Source organism: Lepisosteus platostomus, chromosome 15, assembly GCF_059453375.1.
Source record: "Lepisosteus platostomus isolate fLepPlt1 chromosome 15, fLepPlt1.hap1, whole genome shotgun sequence".
NCBI lineage: Eukaryota > Metazoa > Chordata > Actinopteri > Semionotiformes > Lepisosteidae > Lepisosteus > Lepisosteus platostomus.
This window is the reverse complement of record NC_142625.1, coordinates 5,539,939-5,555,882: the sequence shown is the minus strand read 5'-3', so window position 1 is coordinate 5,555,882 and position 15,944 is coordinate 5,539,939. Positions and strand designations below refer to the sequence as shown.

At 46.0% G+C, this 15,944-nt stretch overlaps 2 non-coding genes across 2 annotated transcripts; both read right to left on the bottom strand.

Annotated features, from left to right (window-relative positions):
- Positions 1-2,361: 2,361 nt before the first annotated feature.
- LOC148647753 (U2 spliceosomal RNA) lies at positions 2,362-2,549 on the bottom strand. The gene has a single exon (XR_015927041.1). It is a non-coding gene; the product is annotated as a U2 spliceosomal RNA (small nuclear RNA).
- Positions 2,550-14,235: 11,686 nt separating this feature from the next.
- Positions 14,236-14,423, bottom strand: LOC148647752 (U2 spliceosomal RNA). Its single transcript, XR_015926957.1, has one exon. It is a non-coding gene; the product is annotated as a U2 spliceosomal RNA (small nuclear RNA).
- Positions 14,424-15,944: the final 1,521 nt, after the last annotated feature.

Here is a 15,944-nt window from a genome sequence, read left to right as displayed (position 1 = left end):
AGACCCTCCTCTCTCTCCTTCTTCAGCTCTACCAGAGCCCCCACACCTTTGGTGGATACTAGGATACTGTTGCTTTCTCTGTGCTCTGTTTCTGGAATACAAGAGGCCCTGGAAGACCACACAGAACCGCCTGACCTTCACAGGCTCTTGCTCCGCTTCATGGTCCGCTTTGATGTGGACGGACCTTCATCCTCATCTTCCTCCACATGCTCTCCCCAACTGAGGTCCTGGGCACAGCGCGCCGCCTGCCCCACCTCCGCCATCGCCGCTTTCAAAAAGCCCAGTCCAGGCGTCTCCGAGCTCTCCAAAGGCTCATCACTCTCTATCTGATAGACGTCCTCCACCACAATTTGCATATGCAAAGATGGCCTCGCCCCTTCGCCTGCAACTCCCTGCACATCCCCTTCATGCGGTTCCCAGGCCTTCCCCTTCTCCTTGCCTTCCGCAAAAGGGGTTGTGCTCTGCGCTTTCTCTTGAAAACCGTCTTTCGCAGACTTTTCTCCTTTTCCAGCCTTTTCTTCCGCTGGTCTTTCACAAACAGCAATGCTTCTACTGCCAGAAGCCTCAGCTGCGTCCATTAGCCTGTGCTCGTTACGAGCTGCACCTGGCCAGGCCTCTCCTGATCCATGCACCACCTCTGAAAAACTTCTCTTACTCAAAGGGCAGTCCCTGAAAACATGCCCCTCACCTCCACACAAGTTATACTTAATTTCTTCAGTACATTCCGATGTAAAATGTCCCACTCCTTCGCACCGTCTGGAAACTCGCTCTCTACAGTCCACCATATTATGGCCTTCTTTCCTACACCGCCTGCACACCAAAGGCTGTCCGTAGCAATACAAGTAGCCTCGGTTAGGCCCAATTTCAAAAGTAGCAGGTGGGTGCAATAGGCCGTCAGGGGCTGAACCGTTGGCCCGAAGGCGCACTTTAAAACGTCTCTTTCCAGTCCAGTAACCCTTTTTATCTAGAATCTTCACCCCTAATCCCTGAATGTCTACAAAACATTTAAAAAAACAAACAATGTCCTCCTCAGCCACATAAGGGTTGAACATCGCCACCGTCAGAGTCTTTAGCTCTCTAGCAAAAAGGGGTTCAACATAATAGGCCACAAAGGGCTTTTCCTCCTTTTTACGATTAACAATGTCCCAAACACCTCGCACTAGGCCCTTTGAAACAGGTGAAACATCAAAACACTTCTTACCCGGGAAGTCCTGCAAACAAAAAACGTCCTCGGGTTCCAGATGCAGAGCCTTGCTGAGCACGTCCTCCTCAAACTCGTCCCTCGACGCCAGTTCTGTCCGTTCTCCATCAGCTCGCAGCACAAAGCGCACGGCGTATCTCACTCGTCCCTCTCTGGATGCAGCTCCTCTCTCCATTTTGATAGAAAAATGGCCGGAAAAATCCGCCACGTAGAAAAAATTTCGAGCAGGCCCCAAAAAAACTTTCGATCCCTCTTCCTCCCCCCTCTGGCCAAGAAACAAGCTGCGGTCAGGCCACACACTTGATCTTAGCCAAAAGACCAAGAAGCGATGCCCCCCAAACACGCGGGCGTTCCGCTGGCGCACATGTGGCGCAGGCCGACTCCTCTGGAGCCCGGGACCCGCGCAGCTGCCGGCCTCCCTGCAGCCAGAGGCCTGCCACCGGACTCTGCTCCCCCTCTCTCTTGCCTGCCTGCCTGCCAGTCCCGGGCGGGGGCCCTGCTCTTTGATCTTCTGTCAACGGCCCGACAACGACCGCCGCCGCGGGGGGCGCCAGCTCCCAGCCTCCTTAGCTTAGGCCCATCCCACCGGCAGCAGCCGTGCCCAACCAGCTGCAAGCAAAAGCCGAGCGCCAGCACCTGCGGGCAGAGGCAAGGGGCAGCTCTCTCTCTGGAGGGAGGGACGGGGACACGCGCGCGCATACACACACGCCTGCCTGCCGAAAAAAAAGAAAGAAAGGTGGATATACTAAGTTTTTTGGAAGGAAAATGCCCGGCTATCGAAAGGGGCCCGCCTGCAAGGACGGACACACACACACACACACACACACACACACACACACACACACACACACACACACACACACACACACACACACACACACAAGCCACGCCTGCCTCTCTGGAAAAGTTTTTTGAAGGGAAAACGCACAGGAGCCAAAAAGGGGGCCAGCCTGCTTGCCGAGAGAGTCGAGACGCGGGAAAGTGCACAGATGGAGCACGGGAACGGAGACGGGGAGGGCGAGAGAGAGACAGACACAGAGACACACAGATGGACGAGGGACGAGAGACGAGAGACGAGAGACGAGACCGGAGAAGAAGGAGCTCCAGTCCACTTCGCTCGCTCGCTCGCTACCTACGTCTGTCTTTTCACCGCTGAGAGAAGGTGCTGCACCGCTCCCGGAGGCGCTGCAATACCGGGCCGATGCGTGGAGAGGACGGAGCAAGCTCCTGATCCAGCTCCCTGTTCCAAAAATCCGTTTAATATGTGGTCCCCCGATGGGGGACATATCAGATATTACACTGATAAGAACAGATTTTTTTTTACATTTTTTATTCTCAAAAAACATATTTACATACTATGTACAAAGAGCTGACATCCAATGAAACCAACACAAACAATACCATCACTCAATTCAAAACACAGCAATTCAAATTAGGACATATAATGAACAAATAAACCCTTCCACCATTCTTCTGCACATCCAAGACTACCTCACACTTAACACGATACAACAACCTATTGTACAGACCAACCACGCTTACATGCAAATGGTTTTTAACCAAGCCATTTCGTGCCTGCCATAATTCCATTTTGACAAGACTTATCAAGACCCACACATATCAGCTCTTGCAATATACTCATACTTTTTTCCCCATATAAACCAAAATATCTCCCGTGTTAGATACCTGTTCAGCCTAAGGGGCATAGGGTAAACAGCCGCCAAATAACTCAACATGGACAGAACCTCTATTTTTACAATGAGCACCTTACCAGTATGAGTGAGTCCCTTATTCTTCCACAGGCTAAGGCAAGTTCTCGCTTTCTCCAGCTTAGCTAGCCAGTTGAAACTGGCAGTCTCCTCTTCCTTAAAGGAGATCCCGAGTATCTTCATGGGCTCCCTGCAAACCTGCAAGCCGCCCACCTTGTCCTGCCGGTCTCTCCACCTTCCAAAGAATTTAACCATACTTTTCTCCTTATTTAATTTAGCCCCGGATGCTTTTGTAAAAATCTCAAGATGTTCCAGCGCCCCCTGCAGGTCAGCATCCGAATTCATAAACAAAGTAAGGTCATCGGCATACAAGGCTATCTTAGCCTGCTTCCCTCCACTTCCCGGCACCAAGACACCCTCCACCCTCGGGTCAATACACACCAAATGAGCATACGCTTCAATATATAAAACAAATAACAACGGCGAGAGAGGGCATCCCTGCCTCACCCCCGACTCCTGCCTTACAGTGCCTCCTATATGGCCATTTATCAGGATTCTACTCCCCCACTGCTTTGTACAGGGTCTGAATCCAACCCACAAACTGCGCCCCGAACCCCATTCGCTCCATTACTCTCCACAAAAAACTATGGGAGACCCTATCAAAGGCTTTCTCAAGATCTAAATTAACTAACATAAAAGGTAGGTCTCTTTGCCCTGTCCATGCTATGATATCCCTTATTAGCTGTAACGTCCAACTAATTTTACGTCCTTGAACCCCACAAGTTTGTTCCACTCCAATAACTGAGGGCAACACTCGTTTTAACCTATTCACAATAACTTTAACAAAAATCTTATAATCCGTACACAAAAGTGTTAAAGGTCTCCAGTTACGTAAATCACTAGCCCTCCCTTTCTTATAAAGTAATATTAAAATCCCCGTCCGCATAGTAGCCCCCAAACAGCCCTTTTTAAAAACCTCCTTCAATAATAAAAGCAACAAATCTTTCAAAACCTCCCAAAACGTAAGATAAAACTCTGCCGGCAAACCATCTATCCCCGGCACCTTCCCCTTTTTCAGATCCTTCATACAGATGCAGCCATTCAAAATGCGCTGTAAAAATCCGCGGTACAGTAACCTACCCACAAGCCACCGCAGGGCACCGCGCTAAGTGATTGGCTGGCCAAAATGACCGACAGGGGCACTCGTGGTGCATTGGGTGGTAGTGCAAAGATTTAATCATTTAATCTCTTTACTGTGCACATTTTAATCCGCTTAGTTTTGAATATTTATATGGATTTTACCACTAAAGGGAAATTTTAGTAGCTGAGCATAAAAAGAAGAGGAGCATAACGCATCTGAAGGTCATAAACGATATTAATTTAGGAACATAAACATTACTGTATGTATGTAAACTGTACTGTGTATGGCTGGTCTTGGTAGTTTAAAGAAAAAATACACACCAGTCTTCCATTTCTCCCTAAACATTTTAAGCATGAAAGTTTTATGAAACGGTACCCAAATATGCGATTGCTGTATAGAATGAATTTTAATTAAAAAAAAATATTTAACACGAACATTAAGCTGTTTACATCATCTTCCGCCTGAGAACAGTCACCCATTGCTACCCAACGCAGAATGATGATTGGCTGACACCATCTGACACCCCACTGATTGGAGAAAAAAGACGTGCTGGTTTGCTATACCAGGAAGAGGATTTCTTTCTATTCAAAACGTGTATTTTAAAAGTTTAAGAAGTAAAAACCTTACAGCGTACACATATTTCTAAACTGATCAGGATCGTTATCTTTGTCTTATGCATAATAATGTTCACCGGTCTGTCCAGCAAATTAATAATAAACTTTATTTTATATAGCTTTTTAAACGAATAAGTAATTAGATTGCTCATAAACCTAATCACTTGCTTTTTCTTTTTATTTAGGCTCAGATTTCAACTATAAATCGTATTATTAATAACCATAATAACAACAAACCAACAAAAACAACCATATAAACATAATACCAACCAAAAACATAGATAACAACCACAATACAAAATCAAATAATCAAACCATTTTACACTCGCAAAGTCCTCCAATTATCATAATCCCGCCCCTTATGCAAAACCAAACCTTCCTCCCATCCCAGTTTATCCTGTTTATCATAAACAAAATCCACCTCAATTTTCAACATAAAGCATTACACAAAATCAATACCTCAACACTCCATACTCAACAACGATAATTCACAAACAGCCAGAACATGTAACTACACATTCCCAAACAGACCTAATTTCCATAGCCCCGCCCCTTATGCAAAACCAACACCCCTCCCCTGTTTTCTCTATCCCCTGGCGGTTGTAATTGTTTTTATTTTCAAATAAATTTTAGCAAAGTCATGTATTTTAAAAATCTTAAGATTTTTATATTTATGTCTTTATTTAGTGGTTTCATTAGTGACAAAGGCTAAACTTTCTTGGAAAAATGTCTTTTATGTAAACCATGTTTGCTATTAATTCATTCAGGGCTAAAATATGTTCATTGTCTTCTAATGAAAGAAGGGTTCCTTTCACCGTAGTCGGGAGCCTAGCCTTTAACTAGTAAGTACTGTATTTACTGGGTTTTTGAAGGGGGGGTGTCTTTCGCTGGAAATCTCACCTCCTACTTTGAAAATACCCGTGAAACTGGTTCAATTCGTCACAGCCAGCACTCCTGCAGAGAGGGGGGTTGTACTTGCAGTGTATACAGTACACGCGTTATGCTCTTCATTAATGTCTAAGCCGGAACATATCATTATATCTCATTTTGTATTTCTTAAAAAAAAATCGTTTTCCCAGCCTAACAGTATTGCTTTTAACCTGTAAAGCGCTTTGAGGAGCCACCTTTAAAGGCGCCATATACAATTAAGTTCATTATTATTACTATTGTAAATTTGCTGGACAGAGAGGTGAACATTATTACACAGAAGACAAAGATAGCGATTTACGTTGCATTGTGTATCGTGCTGCTTTAATACAGTTTTAAATAATTAAAAGTCTAAACAGTATCAGCTTTATTTATGGGTTTTAAATAAAGGTGATTTAAACGCGATTTAAATCAATATAAATGTTTATATTGTAACGCATAGGTGACTATTCGTTGTTATTAAAATGACTTAAATGCGATCATGTTGTGATATTTAGAAATATACATTTGTTTGGTGCGAGTGAAGTTTTATTTAATCTCTGAGCCATACCGATTCTTCTGGAAGCCAGTTTCCGCCAGGGAGTAAAAAAAAAAACACACTATGGTATTCTCTCCAATGCAGTGCAGTTAAAAACATACCTCTGATGCTGCTCCTAAATGAATATCGTTTATAACCATCAGAAGCTTTATGCTCCTTTTCTTTTTTCCAGTGGATTGAACAGGGAGAGGCATTTCATGATGTACTTTTCACTGATGAAACAACAGTGGCTCTGGAACAGTTTTCAACCATGTCGTTTTATAAAAAGGGGAGATATGTACACGTTACTGAAGCTAAAAGTTTAGCCTTTGTCACTAATGTAAACACTAAATAAAGACATATAGAAATCCCTACGTTACAGACTGTATATGGCTGGTATTGGTAGTTTAAAGAAAAAATACACACCAGTATTCCACTTTGTCCCTAAATATTTTAAGCATCAGAGTCTTACATGTGGTTATTTCGGAAACGTTTGTACGTGCTCCTTCTGACCATGTTACTGTTTACTGTTACTGACCATATTAAGTTTAAGTGCCTGTGGGCACTTTTCCTGTCCGTGGGGGGTGGACCGTCTTTCATTAGAAGGTTAGTCTGTTCTACTCTGAGAATGTAGAGGGGGTGGAAAGTGCCCGCGGTCATTTAATTAGTATTAAAATTTGCACTGATTCCCTTGCGAAGATACGGACATAGGAATATTCGTGCGTGGTCAAAAAATGGCATAAAAACGACAAAGTGAAGGCTGTGAAAACATTCACAATGTACTTTATACTCAAAGCAAATATACCCCCCCCCCTCTCAATTCAATTCAAGCTGCTTTATTAGCATGACAGATGGGTACAATCAGTGTTGGGTATTTACTTTGCTTTGAGATGCCACTTTTAAAGGTGATATATAAAATCAAGGCTTTAACTTGCTTTAACTCAGCAAGTCTGAGTTCTTGTGTCTGTCCTATCCGAACCCGAAAGTATTACAATATGTATCTTTATAGCAGGTGGTGTACAGCTTTTTAGTATAGATTACACTTTTCAAAAATGTATTTAAAAAATAAAAACAATTACAATCTAATCTTTCCACGTTTGATCCCAAAATAAATCTAAACGGGGAGAAAGCTATGCTGAAAGTTTATTAAGATACTTAGAAGACAAAGATATCAATTTATGTTGCATTTGTCTGATTGTGAATCAGAAAACACATATATTTAAACCCGCATTTGCGATTTAAATCAAAACGTTATTTAAATCAATATAAATGTTTATATTGTAACGCCTAGGTGACTATTCATTGTTATTAAAATGACTTAAATTCGATCATGTTGTGATATTTAGAAATATAAATTTGTTTGGTGCGAGTGAGGTTTTATTTAATCTCTGACTCAGGGAAACGTTTCATTTTTTCAAAGAAATGTTTGTTAAAAAAAAAGTCACGACTCCAGCAGGATTTGATCACAGACCATGTGACATGGGAGTCTGGAACCTAACCCACAGTGCCACCGGCAAGGTCACATGGAGAGTGCTGAAAAAACACTACAGAAACATTATCAACAGACAATGTACAGCGTGTACTATTCTTGTGTTGCGGTACATGAATATAATTCTATCGTTATTAATTTCTTTAGATACGCGATTCCATATTATATTCCCGTTTAATCAAATTCTAAAAGTATGCTTGTTGACTCCGGTATCACGTTAGTTAAAGACTTCGATGCTTAAAATGTTTAGGGAGAAATGGGATACTGGTGTGTATGTTTTCTTTAAAGTACTGAGACCAGCCATATACTGTATGTTTAAGTTCCAAAATTAATATCGTTTATGGCCTTCACACGCGTTACAGTATGTTCCTATTCAAATTCCATATAAATATTCAATACTTAAACGGGCACAGTTAAGACATTAAATATACATATACATACTGTATACAGTACAGTTTGCATACGGTAATATGTTTATGTTCCTAAATCAATCTATTTTATGAGCATGTGAAAGGCATGGTGAATCGATTCTCAAAAATTACTGTACTTTGCATGATTGCAAAATGCTGTGGTGTTACTTATACAAAGACGGTCAATGAAAAAAAGAATGTGGACCAGTGGACCAGACTTTGAGTTTACAGCTTGTCCAAGGTCATTCATTATTAATCCTATTAGTAATATCTTCGTTAAAGACTTTGTTGGCGACAGCACAAACATGAGAGGTTGAGCTTTATTAGCTCCACCTTGCGGAAATTCCGGATACTATTATTTTACTTGCGGTATTATAGGAGAATTTACGGTAACTCACGGTAGACTGCTTAAAGCGCACCGCAAAATAATGCGGTATCGCCCGCTCGTTTTGAATGGCTGCATCTGTAACCTCTGTCAATTCCCTCAAAGTAAAAGGGCCCTCTATATCTGCCCTATCTTGCTCCGTGAGCGTTGATGTCACAGCCCCCAAAACCCTTTCGACAGCATCCTCTTCTATCTCTCTTGTAGAAAAAAGGTCTTGATAGAATTCTGATGCTGCCTCTAACATCCCCTCCCTGTCAGTCACTACTTGCCCCCCCTGAGTCTCTAGCCCCTCCACCACCCGTCTGCTCTGTCTCTTCCTTACCCGGCTGAACTGAAATGTAGAACATGTTTCGGAAAACTGCAACTTCTCTATGTACAATTTAAAAAGGTAATGACGAGCCTTCCCTCATGATACCTTCTAAGTCTGTCTTTTTGCTCATTTATCTCTTCCAGATCAACTGGCAGCCCATCATTACAGTTCACAAACAGTCTATGCAGTTCTTCTTGCAAAATCCTTCCCTCTTTCCTCCCCATTCTCTGCCTGTCCTTCCAAACCTTTCTGGTCTCCTCCTGGATCCACTTCTTTACTAGATCCCACCACTTCAAGATGGGAGTCTGCTCCCGTCTTGCATTAATCCAAGACGCTAGCTTTTTTCTGATGAAATCCCTATATCCAGCCTCATTCAAAATTTCTGTGTTAAGTCTCCACACACCCTTTCCAAAATCCATTCCCCCACCTGTGCCAACCACCTCCAACACATCATGGTCAGAGTGCCAGAAAGATGTTGTCAGCACTCTCCCTATCCCCAAACCCCTGGAGGTAAAAACATAGTCCAATCTTTTTGACACCCCTGTTGCATTCCGCCACGTAGGACCTGCTTTTCCCACTGTAGCTCTTAACACACTATCCACCAACCCATACTGCACTAGCAGGTTGCGGACGTTCCTGACATCTGGACTGTCCTTGTCCTCAAAATCAATATTAAAATCTCCTCCCATAATAATCTTATTTGTCAAACAAAAGGGCACAAAGTTTACATAAAAGGTGTGGCGCTGAGAAGCCACCGCCGGGGCATACACCCATATAAACCGATAACGACACTCACTCACCATCACATCCACACTCATCAGTCTTCCAGGCACCCCAAGTTCACTCTGCCCCACCACAAGGTCATGGGACCCAAAAAGGATCCAGACACCAGAGGAATGCACCCCACCCTCACTCCATCTGGGAGCTCTCCTATCCCACTCCTTTGTAAAATCTGCCACATCTCTGTCATTTTTCAGATGAACTTCCTGCAAGAAACATACAGTGAAGTCCAAAGTTTTTTAATAACCAAACACCGTCACTCTCTTAACCTTGTCCCTCAAACCCCTCACATTTATGGTTAGTATTTTCAACATGAGAGATTTCAAGAGGTCTTCAACATTTCTGTCCCTTGCCCAGTGCCTTAGCAAACCTGAGATGTGTATATATGCTTCCCTCACAGTCTTTTCAAAACTTCCATAAACATTAAGCCCAATCACAGTCCAAAAATAAACTTCTTGTAGAAGGCACACATCAAAGGTCAAAGTCCTCTGTGACTGGAAGACAACCTCCCTTCTTACCCTATCTCTCAAAACCCTGGTATTTGAAATGAAAATCTTCATGGTCACAAGTGAACCTTTAAGCCTTTTCGGCCAATTTACTCAAAATGTCCATTGCTGCCATGTACGCATCCTGGACTGTCGCTTTGTGATGCCCACTCACAAACAGCTTCATGATTCTTCTAGTATTCCCTTCCTGTTCAAAACTCACGCCCTGAAACATTCTCAGTATATTTCAGTATAACCTCACATTCCCATTCACCCACTCACACTTCTTTAAAAAGCCAGGCTAGGCCTCCAACTGCTTCATAAACTTCCCGTCCTTCCTGAAGACTCCCGCAGCAAAGGCTGCTTTTGCCTTCCCCGCGTTTCCTCTCCACTGCCTCTCTATGTCAGAAAAGAGGCAGTTTTTGGACCTTATTTCCGTGTGAGTTCTTCCATACACTTGGAAACGTTTCACTTCTGTCCCTTCACTCACACATTTGTACTGAATCATTTTCCTTTGGAGCTCCTGATCTTCAAATCCAGCAGGCCAGTGAACCTTATTGCTCTTTTCATCCCACTTACAGAGCTAGACGAAATCCATGGGGAGCTCAGAGTTGAGCCAGAGGCCCTCCTCTCTCCCCTTCTTCAGCAACAACTTCTACTTGAGCCCCCACGCCTTTGGTGAGTGTCAGATTTCCCCCCTCACTATTCTCTGTCTCGGGTATACAAGAGGCCCCTGACGACCCCGAGGAGCCTCCAGACTGGGGATCTGCCAGCTCCTCTGCCCTGATTTCACTCTCCTCTTCGCCCTCAAAAGGCATGTCCAGGGCCTCAGAGACGATTTCGATTTTTAAGAACTTTATTTTCTTTTCACAAAAGAATACAGGGCATCACAAATTAGAAAGCTTTACACTAATATACATACTTAAAACAGTATATATGATCACGTCTCATTACATTTTGACACGGTACCAGTTACATAGCAACACTTTCTTTTGTTCTGGTGCAAATCACATTCTTTACTTAAACATGAAATTGTTTTTCACAGCATCTTGAGATACTGTCCTATGCCCTCTGTTTCCCACAGATTTTCAGCTTCCTCCCTCCCTTCTCTCCACAGATCTCTGAGGTAATAGTTCTCTCGGGTGATGAACAGGGCCAAGTTAATTGCTGCCTTGTCTGGGACCTTGATGCCTTTGAACACCCTCATGTTCCTCACTCTCCACAGGGCATCTTTCCCACTGTTCACCACGGCCCAGATCCTGTCAAACACGTCAGGAGGAAGTTTGACAGGAGAGATGCCGTATAGAACAAAAGCAGCGGTCAGGGAAAATTGGGGCGAGAGAGCTTGCAACCAGTCTTCAAACTGGGTCTAGAAGGCCTTAACAAAAAAGCAGGACCACAGGAGATGGGTCACAGTCTCCTCCTCACCACAGCCCACCCTAACGCAGCAAGGGCTGGGGGTGAGGCCCCTACGGTACAAGAATGTTTGCACCGGTAAGCACTGGTGGATGACACTGACAAGTCTCTGTGAACATTGCCATCAGGGGCTGACCCATTTGAACTGAAACGCAATTTAAAGCGCCTCTTTCTGGTCCAAAAACCCCTTTTATCCATAACCTTCACCCCTATGCCCTGAATGTCCATAAATCTCTTTAAAAAGCAGACAATGTCCTCCACAGGTACATAGGGGTTAAACATTGCCACCGTCAGTGTCCTTAGTTCCCGAGCAAAAAGGGGTTCAACATAGTAATCAACAAAAGGCTTTTCGTCCTTTCTGTGATTTGCAACTTCCCAAACTCCTCTAACTAGGTTCTCCGAAACAAGAGAAACATCAAAGCATTTCTTACCGGGGAAGTCTTGAATGCAATAAACGTCCTCGGGTTCAAGGTGCAGAGCATTGCAGATCACTTCTTCAAATGATCTCGAAGCAAGTTCTGTCCTCTCTCCACTGGCTCGCAGCACAAAGCGCACGGCGTGTCTCACTCTTCCTTCTCTTGATGTTGATCCTTTCTCCATTGTAGTCGAAAAATGGCCGGAAAAAATCCGCCACATAGAAAAAAAGTTTCGAGTAGTCCCCGAAAACCAGTGATTCCTCTTTCCTCTTTCCTCTTTCCTCTGGCCAAGCATCAAGCTGCGATCAGGCCACACACTTGATCTTAGCCAAAAGGCCGAGAAGCGATGCCCCCAAAGGAGCGGACCGACGCGCGGGCGTTCCGCTGGCGCACAGTGGCGCAGGCTGACTCCTCTGGAGCCCGGGACCCGCGCAGCTGCTGGCCTCCCTGCAGCCAGAGGCCTGCCGCGGGACTCTGCTCCCCCTCTCTCTTGCCTGCCTGCCTGCCTTCCTGCCAGTCCCGGGCGGGGGCCCTGCTCTTTGATCTTCTGTCAACGGCCTGCCTGCTTGGCCAGAAAGCCCTCCTGCACCAATTCCTCAGATACCCGTGGCGCAGCGTCCATTACCACGTTCACACTACTCGCATCCGTAACCTGGTCATTCCCACCAATTTGAACAGTGTCCTGGTCCATCGCCGTCACAGTCGCACTCTCAGGTTCCTCTGTCTTCTCCCTTGGCGCCCTCGCAGCTGCTGCCTCCGCGTAAGATTTCTTCCTGCTGGGGCAAGTGTTGTACAGATGCCCCTGCTTCCCACACAGATTACAAGACCCCCCCCACCCAGCACTCTGCAATAACATGTCCAATAAGTCCACATCTTCTGCATACCACGCTCGCACAATCCGCTGCCATATGCCCGTGGTCGCTGCACTTGCGGCATCCAGAGGGCTGTCCCGGATAATACAAATAACCGTTGTCCGCCCCAAAGGAAAAGGTCGCCGGGGGATGAACCACCCCGCCTCCCTGAGGCCCACTGGGCCTGAGGCGAACCAAAAACTTTCTCTTACAAGTCCAGTAACCCCCGGTCTTCTGACCGGCACTCTGAATGTCCACATATCTTTTCAGAAAAAAACAATGTCCTCCTCAGGCACAAAGGGGTTGTACATATGTACAACCAATGGTCGCAAATCCCTGGCAAATAACGGTTCCACACGATAAAAACTCAAAGGAGCATGATCTTTACCAGTCCCCACTCTGTCCCATACTTTGCTACAAATCGCAGCAGACACAAGAGTCAAGTCAATAATCCCTTTTCTTGGGAAATCCTGAATGCAAAGCACATCCTGCTGCTTCAAGGAAAAAACTTTGGCTACAATCTTCTTCTCGAACCATGCTCTATCCACCAATCCTTTCCTCTTCTCCAAATCCTTCACCACGAAGCGCACTGAGTCCCGCATCTGCCCCTCACGGGACAGAGGGTCCCCAGCCGCCCTGAAGTCGCCGATCTCACCTCTTGTCGTCATCATGGAAGCCCCACATTCACCCCCTAAGCTTCATCTAGAGCGATTCCGGTGGTGGTTTTTTCTTTCTCTGGACCTTTCGCTTTCCTCTGATCCTCTGCTCAGCAGTCTTCTGGAAAGGCTCCGCAGCAACCTCCAATCGTCAGCCTTCCTCTCCTCCCGCTGCCTTCCCGACCCCCGGACTAAGACCAAAGAACTGCGGGCTTGCCTGCTTGAACCCTGATCTTAGCCAAAAGGCCGAGAAGCGATGCCCCCAAAGGCGTGGACCGACGCGCGGGCGTTCCGCTGGCGCACAGTGGCGCAGGCCGACTCCTCAGGAGCCCGGGACTCGCGCAGCTGCCGGCCTCCCTGCAGCCAGAGGCCTGCCGCCGGACTCTGCTCCCCCTCTCTCGGCCAGCCTCCTTAGCTTAGGCCCCTCCCACCAGCAGCAGCTGTGCCGAGCGAGCTGCAAGCGAAAGCGGACCATCAGCACCTGCGGCCATAGGCAAGGGGCAGCGCTCTCTCGGGAGGGACGGACACACACCCACATGCCTGCCTGCCTGCCTGCCTGCCCAAAAAAAGAAAAGAATGTATATACTAAGTATTTTGGAGGGAAAACGCCCGGGAGCCAAAAAGGGCTCCCCTGCCTGCTGAGAAAGCACCACACACACACAAGCCACGCCTGCCTCCCTAGAAAAAAGATGAAAAACGCACGGGAGCCGAAAAGGGGCCGGCCTGCTTGGCCAGAAAGTCGAGACGCGGGGAAATGCACAGAGGGAGGACGGGAATGGAGTCGGACACGGAGACGGGGAGGGGGAGAAAGAGACACAGAGACACACAGACGGACGAGAGACGAGACCGGAGAAGAAGGAGCTCCAGTCCACCTTGCTTGCTTGCTTGCTTGCTTGTTAGTTACGTCTGTCTTTTCACCACTGAGAGAAGGTAGTGCACCGTTCCCGGAGGCGCTGCAATACCGGGCCGATGTGTGGAGAGGACGGAGCAAGCTCCTGATCCAGCTCCCTGTTCCAAAAATCCATTTAATATGTGGTCCCCCGATGGGGGACGTATCAGATATTAAACTGATAAGAACAGATTTTTTTTTATTAAAGTACAAAACGAACAAGGTATCACAAAACATCACAAAACAGCACAAAAATATATCACCGAAAACATCCAGTCCTCGAGTTTTCCGCCGCTCTTTAGCCACATGATAACCCCATCTACTATAATCATGTCTTTGGACTTGACGTAACTCATGCTTAACACGCCCACTTATCCCCTGCACACCCACATCACCCCCATACTTCACCAAATGGTTTCTGCAGTCCCATAAAACCAATTTAATCAAACTCACCAGTAACCACAACAAAAAGTCTGTTCTCTCATCACCCTTGACCAATTTCAATCCCCATATAACCACGTGCTCAGTTAGTTTAAAATTCGTCCACAAACTCGTAAATAGGGCTCGATGTTTAACCCGGACTGATTGTGCTACCCCGCAACCCCAGAACACGTGAGCAAAAGATCTGACCTCGGCACATTCAGTCCTTGGGCATACTGGAGACCTTGTCAGACTGTGATGGCACACAACCTCCCGCACGGAAAGCCTCCTCCACCCACACAACCAATTCAGATCATTCATCCTATTGGGTAATCTCAATTGCGCCTGTGGTCCGGGACATAATACCCTCATTGAAATCCCCTCCCAAAAAGACCCGCCTGTTGGTAGTACTCCAGGGCGCCAAATCGGAGAAGAAACCTCTCCTCGCACTGCACTCTGCTGGTGCATATACACACATCAAATGAATTTTAGTGCCCGCCCACACCCCATCCACCACAATCACCCTCCCTGGACTCACAACAAAGAAATCAGTTTCCTCCACCACCGTGCTCCCAAAAACAATACCCACCCCTGCTGAATGCACTCCCCCGACACTCCACCGGGATTTCAAGCCGCCCCAATCCCTCGTGAAACGTTGAATGTCCCCTTCTCCTGCTAAGTGCACTTCCTGTAGGAAGCACACGTCGAACCTTTGTTCTCTTAGAGCCTTAAAAACTGCAGTCCTCTTCATTCTGTCCTTTAAGCCTCTCCCGTTGACTGTATGAATGAGAAGACTCATGGTGGATCCAGGTCTGTCTCTTTCTCCGTGCCATCGGACTGGCCGGAATTAGAATCCTCTGAGCTGTCCGACGCAGGTGAGTACCCACCCGGAGTAGGATAGTGCGGCCCATCCTCCCATCGATGTTGTATCGATTATGTCTGGAGCAACCGACATAGACCTCAGGTAAGACCTGCCCCTCCTCCTGACCTGAGCCGGAGACTCTTCCCAAACTGGGCCACCTTACCCCTGAAGTAAGAGACAAGATGTAAAAAGGGTTAATAACTTAAGTCAGTTCTGCCTGAAAAGTAGACTTCTAAGCAACAGGGGTTTATGGCAGGAAAGGGGGTTAACTGATAAGGATTCCAGATGTGAGCAAGGAACCCTCTGGGGGCATAATCTTAAACTGACCATTTGGCCAGGGTCTCTTAACTGGCCAAATACCATGACCCCCCCACCCTTACCATAACACCAAATGACGTCTGAAGCAGCAAGCAAGGACTATATAACCTAAAAGTTTGTACCGGCACATCGAACAATACTTCGGTTT